We start from the raw sequence: 9,700 nt of genomic DNA, 5'->3' as shown, positions 1-9,700 counted from the left end.
ACGTTCTTTTGAGAAGACATGATTACTTTGATTAGTATGCTTGAAGTGTTACTATTTCTTTTATCAATATGAACTTTTATTTTGTATTCATTTGGATCTGGACATTCATGCCACAATAAAGAAAATTACATTATGAATTATGCTAGGTAGCATCCCACATCAAAAATTCTCTTTTTATCATTTACCTACTCGAGGACGAGCAGGAATTAAGCTTGGGGATGCTTGATATGTCTCGAACGTATCTATAATTTTTGATTCTTGCATGCTATTATATTACCCCTTTTGGATGTTTATGGGCTTTATTTTACACATTTATATCATTTTTGGGACTAACCTACTAACCGGAGGCCCAGCCCATATTACTGTTTTTTTGCCTATTTCAGTATTTCGAAGAAAAGGAATATCAAACGGAGTCCAAACGGAATGAAACCTTCGGGAGCGTGATTTTTGGAACGAACCTGGTCCGGAGAGCTTGGAGTGCAAGTCAAGAAGCTTTCGAGGGCCCGCGAGATAGGGGGCCACACCCCGCCCCCCTGTAGAGCGCGCCCCCTGTCTCATGGGCCCCTCGGGCGGCCATCGACGTACTTCTTCCTCCTATATATACCTACGTATCCCGAAAACATCCAGGGGCACCACGAAACACAATTTCCACCACCGTAAGCTTCTATATCCGCGAGATCTCATCTTGGAGCCTTCGCCGGCACTCTGCCGGAGGGGGAATCGACCATGGAGGGCTTCTACATCAACATCCTTGCCCCTCCGATGAGTTGTGAGTAGTTTACCACAGACCTACGGGTCCATAGTTATTAGCTAGATGGCTTCTTCTCTCTTTTTGGATCTCAATACAATGTTCTCCCCCTCTCCTTTGGAGATCTATTCGATGTAAACTCTTTTTGCGGTGTGTTTGTCGAGACCCGATGAATTGTGGGTTTATGATCAAGTTTATCTATGAATAATATTTGAATCTTCTCTGAATTCTTTTATGTATGATTGAGTTATCTTTGCAAGTCTCTTTGAATTATCAGTTTGGTTTGGCCTACTAGATTGATCTTTCTTGCCATGGGAGAAGTGCTTAGCTTTGGGTTCAATCTTGCGATGTCCTTACCTAGTGACAGAAAGGGATGCAAGGCACGTATTGTATTGTTGCCATCGAGGATAACAAGATGGGGTTTATATCATATTGCATGTGTTTATCCCTCTACATCATGTCATCTTGCTTAATGCGTTACTCTATTCTTATGAACCTAATACTCTAGATGCAAGCAGGAGTCGGTCGATGTGTGGAGTGATAGTAGTAGATGCAGGCAGGAGTCGGTCTACTTGTTATGGACGTGACGCTTATATACATGATCATGCCTAGATAATCTCATAACTATGCGATTTTCTATCAATTGCTCGACAGTAATTTGTTCACCCACCGTAATACTTATGCTATCTTGAGAGAAGCCTCTAGTGAAACCTATGGCCCCGGGTCTATCTCTTATCATATTTGCTTTCAATCTACTTTTATTTGCATCTTTACTTTTTGCATTTATATTACAAAGTACCAAAAATATATTTATCTTATCATACTATCTTTATTAGATCTCACTTTTGCAAGTGGCCGTGAAGGGATTGACAACCCCTTTATTGCGTTGGTTGCGAGTTCTCAGTTTGTTGGTGTAGGTGCGTGGGACTTTTGAGGAGCCTCCTACTGGATTGATACCTTGGTTCTCAAAACTGAGGGAAATACTTATGCTACACTTTGCTGCATCACCCTCTCCTCTTCGAGAAAAACCAACGCTAGCTCAAGACGTAGCAATTTGCAACTCGAAACAGGGGCTACGGATTAAGAGAATATTGGCTAAGGACGAGGTGACAATGCGCGTGGGAAATGGTTCCAAAGTCGATATAATCGTGGTCGGCATGCTACCTCTACATCTACCATCGGGATTAGTTTTAGACCTGAATAATTGTTATTTGGCGCCAACGTTCAGCATGAACATTATATCTGGATCTTGTTTAATGTGAGACGGTTATTCATTTAAATCAGAGAATAATGGTTGTTCTATCTATATGAGTAATATCTTTTATGGTGATGCACCCCTGCTGAGTGGTCTATTTTTGTTGAATCTACACATATTCATAGTGTTGAAGCCAAAAGATTGAAGTTTAATAATGATAGTGCATATTATTTGTGGCACTGCCGTTTGGGTCATATCGATGTAAAGCGCATGAAGAAACTCCATACTGATGGACTTTTGGAATCACTTGATTATGAATCACTTGGTGCTTGCAAACCGTGCCTTATGGGCAAGATGACTAAAACTCCGTTCTTCGGAACAATGGAATGAGCTACTAACTTGTTGGAAATAAAACATACCGATGTATGTGGTCCAATGAGTATTGATGCTCGTGATGGGTATCGCTATTTTCTTATCTTCACAGATGATTTGAACAGATATGGTTATATCTACTTAATGAAGCATAAGTTTGAAACATTTGAAAAGTTCAAAGAATTTCAGGGTGAAGTGGAAAATCATCGTAACAAGGAAATAAAGTCTCTACGATCTGATCGCGGAGGAGAATATTTGAGTTACGAGTTTAGTCTTCATTTGAAACAACATGGGATAGCTTCACAATTAACGCCACCTGGAACACCGCAGTGAAATGGTGTGTCCGAATGTCGTAACCATACTTTATTTGATATGGTGTGATCTATGATGTCTCTTATTGATTTACCGCTATCGTTTTGGGGTTATGCTCTAGAGATTGCTGCATTCACTTTAAATAGGGCACCATCAAAATCCGTTGAGACGACGCCTTATGAACTGTGGTTTGGTAAGAAACCAAAGTTGTCGTTTCTTAAAGTTTGGGGCTGCGATGCTTATGTGAAAAAGCTTCAACCTGATAAGCTCGAACCCAAATCGGAGAAGTGCGTCTTCATAGGATACCCAAAGGAAACTGTTGGGCACACCTTCTATCACAGATCCGAAGGCAAAATCTTTATTGCTAAGAATGGATCCTTTCTAGAGAAGGAGTTTCTCTCGAAAGAAGTGAGTGGGAGGAAAGTAGAACTTGATGAGGTAACTGGACCTTCTTCCTTATTGGAAAGTAGTTCATCACAGAAATCAGTTCCCGCGATTCCTACACCAATTACTGAGGAAGCTAATGATGATGATCATGAAGCTTTAGATCAAGTTACTTCGAACCTCGTAGGTCTTCCAGAGTAAAATCCGCACCAGAGTGGTACGATAATCCTGTTCTGGAAGTCATGTTACTAGACCATGATGAACCTATGAACTATGAGGAAGTGATGATGAGCCCATTCCGTGAAATGGCTTGAGGCCATGAAATCTGAGATGGGATCCATGTATGAGAACAAAGTGTGGACTTTGGTGGACTTGCCCGATGATCGGCAAGCCATAGAAAATAAATGGATCTTTAAGAAGAAGACCGAAGCAGACGGTAATGTTACAGTTTACAAAGCTCGACTTGTTGCAAAAGGTTTTCGACAAGTTCAAGGAGTTGACTACGATGAGACTTTCTCACCCGTAGCGATGGTTAAGTCTGTCCGAATCATGTTAGCAATTGCTGCATTTTATGATTATGAAATTTGGCAAATGGATGTCAAAACTGCATTCCTGAATGGATTTCTAGAAGAAGAGTTGTATACGATGCAATCGGAAGGTTTTGTCGATCCAAAGGGTGCTAACAAAGTGTGCAAGCTCCAGCGATCCATTTATGGACTGGTGCAAGCCTCTTGGAGTTGGAATAAATGCTTTGATAGTGTGATCAAAGCATATGGTTTTATATAGACTTTTGGGGAAGTCTGTATTTACAAGAAAGTGAGTGGGAGCTCTGTAGCATTTCTAATCTTATATGTAGATGACATATTATTGATTGGAAATGATATAGAATTTCTGGATAGCATAAAGGGATACCTGAATAAGAGTTTTTCTATGAAAGAACTCGGAGAAGCTGCTTACATATTGGGCATCAAGATCTATAGAGATAGATCAAGACGCTTAATTGGACTTTCACAAAGCACATACCTTGATAAAGTTTTGAAGAAGTTTAAAATGGATCAGTCAAAGAAAGGGTTCTTGCCTGTGTTACAAGGTGTGAAGTTGAGTCAGACTCAATGCCCGACCATTGCAGAAGATAGAGAGAAAATGAAAGTCATTCCCTATGCTTCAGCCATAGGTTCTATCATGTATGCAATCTTGTGTACCTAACCTGATGTATGTCTTGCTATAAGCATAGCATGGAGGTACCAAAGTAATCCCGGAGTGGAGCACTGGACAACGGTCAAGAACATCCTGAAACACCAGAAAAGGACTAAGGATATGTTTCTCGTTTACGGAGGTGAAAAGAGCTCGTCGTGAACAGTTACGTCGATGCAAGCTTTGGCACTGATCCGGATGACTCTAAGTCGCAAATCGGATACGTATTTTTATTGAATGGAGGAGCTGTCAGTTGGTGCAGTTCCAAGCAGAGCGTCGTGGCAGGATCTACGCGTGAAGCGGAGTACATTGCTACTTCGGAAGCAGCGAATGAAGGAGTTTGGATGAAGGAGTTCATATCCGATCTAGGTGTCATACCTAGTGCATCGGGTCCAATGAAAATCTTTTGTGACAATACTGGTGCAATTGCCTTAGCAAAGGAATCCAGATTTCACAAGAGAACCAAGCACATGAAGAGACGCTTCAATTCCATCCGTCATCAAGTGTCGGAAGGGGACATAGAGATTTTCAAGATACACACGGATCAGAATGTTGCAGACCCGTTGACTAAGCCTCTCTCATGAGCAAAACATGATCAACACCAAAGCTCCATGGGTGTTTGAATCATTACTATGTAATCTAGATTATTGTCTCTAGTGAAAGTGGGAGACTGAAGGAAATATACCCTAGAGGCAATAATAAAGTTATTATTTATTTCCTTAATTCATGATAAATGTTTATTATTCATGCTAGAATTGTATTAACCAGAAACTTAGTACATGTCTGAATACATAAACAAAACATATAGTCCCTAGTATGCCTCTACTTGACTAGCTCGTTAATCAAAGATGGTTATGTTTCCTAACCATAGACATGTGTTGTCATTTGATGAACGGGATCACATCATTAGGAGAATGATATGATGGACATGACCCATCCGATAGCTTAGCATTATGATCATGTTAGTTTCATTGCTACTGCTTTCTTCATGACTTATACAAGTTCCTCAGACTATGAGATTATGCAACTCCCGAATACCGGAGGAACACTTTGTGTGCTACCAAACGTCACAACGCAAATGGGTGATTATAAAGGTGCTCTACAGGTGTCTCTAAAGGTGTTTGTTGGGTTGGCATAGATGGAGATTAGGATTTGTCACTCCGTGTTTCGGAGAGGTATTTCTGGGCCCTCTCGGTAATACTCATCACTATAAGCCTTGCAAGCATTGTGACTAATGAGTTAGTTGCGGGATGAAGTATTACGGAACGAGTAAAGAGACACGCCGATAATGATATTGAACTAGGTATTGAGATACCGATGATCGAATCCCGGGCAAGTAACATACCGATGACAAAGGGAACAACGTATGTTGTTATGCGGTTTGACCGATAAAGATCTTCGTAGAATATGTAGGAACCAACATGAGCATCCAGGTTCCTCTATTGGTTATTGACCGGAGACGTGTCTCGGTCATGTCTACATAGTTCTCGAACCCGTAGGGTCCGCACGCTTAACGTTCGATGACGATTGGTATTATGAGTTTATGTGTTTTGATATACCGAAGATAGTTCGGAGTTCCAGATGTGACCACGGACATGATGAGGAGTCTCAAAATGGTCGAGACATAAAGATTGATATATTGGATGACTATATTCGGACACCGGAAGTGTTCAGGAGAAGTTTCGGATATAATCGGAGTGCCGGAAGGGTCATCGGAACCACCGGAGAAGTAATGGGCCTTATTGGGCCTAATGGAGAGAGAGGGGCGGCCAGGGGCTGGCCGCGCCCCCCATGGGCCTAGTCCAAATTGGACTAGGGGGAGGGGCGGCGCCCCCTCCTTCCTTCTCCTCCCCCTCCTTCCTTCTTCTCCTAGTAGGACGAGGAAAAGGGGGAGTCCTACTCCTAGTAGGAGGAGGATTCCTCCCCCCTTGGCGCGCCCTAGCGGGCTGGCCGGCCTCCACCTTGCTCCTTTATATACGGGGGCGGTGGGGCACCCTAGAACACACAAGTTGACAATTGTTTAGCCGTGTGCGGTGCCCCCCTCCACAGTTACACACCTCGGTCCTATCGTCGTAGTGCTTAGGCGAAGCCCTGTGCCGGTAACTTCATCATCGCCGTCACCACGCCGTCATGTTGATGAAACTCTCCCTCGGCCTCAACTGGATCAAGAGTACAAGGGACATCTCCGAGCTGAATGTGTGCTGAACGCGGAGGTGCCGTACGTTCGGTGCTTGGATCGGTTGGATCGCGAAGACGTTCGACTACATCAACCGCGTTAACTAAATGCTTCCGCTTTCGGTCTACGAGGGTACGTGGACACACTCTCCCCTCTCGCTACTATACATCACATAGATAGATCTTGCGTGATCGTAGGAATTTTTTTGAAATTACCGCGTACCCCAACAGTTTGCCACGGTGGAAACCACCGATGATGTAAAAGCGCTCAGTGTTACGGGATTGTCCTGCGAGAACCTTGTCAAAATCCGTGTCCACTACAGGGTCTAGGGCAGCATGAAGGACTCCCTGGTTGAACTCGCCTCGGCCATCATCGACCCCTACTACGAAAAGATGAAGCAGGATGCCCAGAGAACAAGTGTCGTATCCTGGCACAGGGCCTGGATGCAGCGACTGGATGAACCTCACCTCAGGTTCGCGGCCAAGAGCGTGTACACATGCTTCGAGATGTACAGGCGGATCGTTGACATGAGGAAGTGCCTCGTTACCCAAATCGACAAGCCCGGATTGAGCCACAAGCAAAGCAACCGTCACAAGAAGTAGATGATGATCAGATGATCGTTTATGCTAGTTAATCATGCATGTAATATATAGTTTACTTTATTGATGTGTGGAAGTGTCATGTGTGTAGTAGCCACCTATGAAATTATGCATGTAATAGTTTACTTTGGTGTGTGCAAATGCCATGGTTGTAGTAGCCACCTATATAATTGGATGTTTAATTTGGTTAATCATGCATGTAATATAATGTTGTTGTTCTGTATGCAATCCCATCGCACAACACACACGTCTTATTAGCAACAATCGTCTGTGTTATTATTGGTCTTCACACATATTTATGATTACAGACCTGTTTGCTGCGTATCACACACATCTTGTTATATTGAACCGTTTACGTTTTCTTGTCTCAACACAAACAGTTCATCCACGTGAACCGCATATGCCGTATATCGCGCACACCTTGATTTGGCTGACCATTTCCTTTGTGTCGCCTAATCACAAATAGTTCATCATAGTGAACCGTATGTTGTTTATCGCACACACCTTCATCTGGCTGCCCGTTTCTTTTATTGCTCCTCATCGCAAACGGTTAATTGCACTGAACCGTATGCCCTACATCACACACGGAACTAAAATCTGAACCGTATTTGATGCATCCGTCATCGCAAACGTTTTGCACCTTTTTTGACGGTTTTTTACACCATCATTTGCGATTAATGCATCGCACACAGTTTTGTCAAAGGGTCTCTGGTCGTAGTATCGCGTTAGCAACATCCTGCAGTAGTGACACTTCATCATCCCCAACACCGGCCAAACTAAATATTCCATCAGTGCCAAAATATAAGGGGTATTATTTTTTTGCAAATTCAAATTTCTTTAACTTTGACCAAGTTTAGAGCAAAAAGTATGACATCCACAATATTAATAATGTGAAAATTCATTTCATGATTGAATCTAATAACACCGATTTGATATTATGAATTTTGATATATTTCTCTACAAATTTGATGAAACTTAAAGAAGTTTGACTTAAAAATACACACCATATATTTTGAAATAGGGTGAGTAAAGAAATTTAAGAATCCCAACAACGTTAATGGCGCAGCAAAGCACGCCCAACCCTTCTAGTAAATACATCATGCTCCCTAATTTTTAAGGTCTCATAATCAATTGAGGTCTCAATTTAGAATTAGGTCATTCGATTTTGACCAGGTCAAAAATTTCTAAGGAGCTTTCTCATCTGATTCTTTTAATTCAATATGCTTCTACAAATACAATATGCTCCCTAATACTATGCTCCTTAATTGTTAAGGCCTCACAATCAATTGAGGTTTGTAATCTAAAATTGGGTCATTCATTTTTTACCCTATCAACAATTTTTCAAGGTGCTCTCTCATTCAATTCTTTTAGTTCATGATGCTCGTTAATTTTTTAGGTTTTCCATTCGATTGAGGTATTCAGGATTTGGTTCATGATTTTGACCTGATCAGCGATTTTTCAAATCAATCGGCAACAAAGGGTCTATAAAAACATATCAACCCCGCGGACCCTCTCACAACCTAGAAAAAAAAGAAGCGTCAACATGTGATACGGTAGCACAAATATAGTACATGCAGACATCGTCGAAGAAAATTTCTCCACATAGGTATGGCTTGATTAGCAGATAACACAAAATCACACCATGAAAGACCCACCAAAACACCGCATTATATATAGAAAGAAAAACACACTCCATGATCTCGCCCACTCACAAAACCAAAAACTCTCCCAGTTCTAAAATATAAGGTGTACTTTTTTAAAAAAGTTAAATTTCTTAAACTTTGATCAAGTTTAGAGCCAAAAACATCATCATCAACAATACTAAATTAATAAATTATCAAAATTCATTTCATGATGAATCTAATGATACTAAATTAATATTATGGATATTGATATATTTCTCAACAAATTTGTCAAACTTAAAGAGGTTTGACTTTTCAAAAAACTAATACACCTTATATTTTAAAACAAAGGGAGTGAAAATATGAAAAAACCAACGATACCAACAGCACGGAAAAGCGCGCACAACCTTTCTAGTGTTAGAAGAACCATTGTGCTGACCAAACTCAATTGAATGTTATACTATGAGATCCTTTCGTCATAAGTTAATAGTTAATAACACAGTAAAGTTAAGGTTTGCATGATTCTTAAGACCATAACAGTATCGAGTTCCTTCATACCAAATGATGCACTTTGTAGTTTGTCAAACGTCAACCATAATAGGGTGATCATAATGACAGTTTATGAGTTTATTGGAAAAGTGCGACAAGGAACTAGGTAGCTCAAGACTGGGATTTGCTCCTCCGACAATGAAGAGACATTCTGTGGGCCCTCTCGGTGTCACAATATCCATGTCTGGCTAGACACAGTGCGTGCGATTGATCATGGGGTGCCTTGCTCGATTCGTCCTATTTGGTGTTGCTTTGCTCGACATGTGGTCATGTGGTGGTCCTTGACGGAATACTCCTTAGGAGTGAGTTCTCGTCACCCAGACTAATGTTGACACATGATCTCTCCCGCGCCGAAAGTGATCCAATCGGACGCATTATATCATCGGTATACGTGCGGGTTGTCCGCAAACTCTCATATTGATAACGGGAGAGTATGCGGGCTCTCGGAAGCGCATGTTCATCACATAGGACGCAGCCCACTCTGGATCACATTTTCTCTTCTCTCTCTCTCTCTTCATTTTCCACCTGTCACATGCAAGTGACTGAACA

The sequence above is a fragment of the Triticum aestivum genome, chromosome 3B (genome assembly GCF_018294505.1).
Source record: "Triticum aestivum cultivar Chinese Spring chromosome 3B, IWGSC CS RefSeq v2.1, whole genome shotgun sequence".
Classification (NCBI taxonomy): Eukaryota; Viridiplantae; Streptophyta; class Magnoliopsida; order Poales; family Poaceae; genus Triticum; species Triticum aestivum.
The sequence above is the reverse complement of the archived record's forward strand: the minus strand, read 5'-3'. Positions refer to the sequence as shown.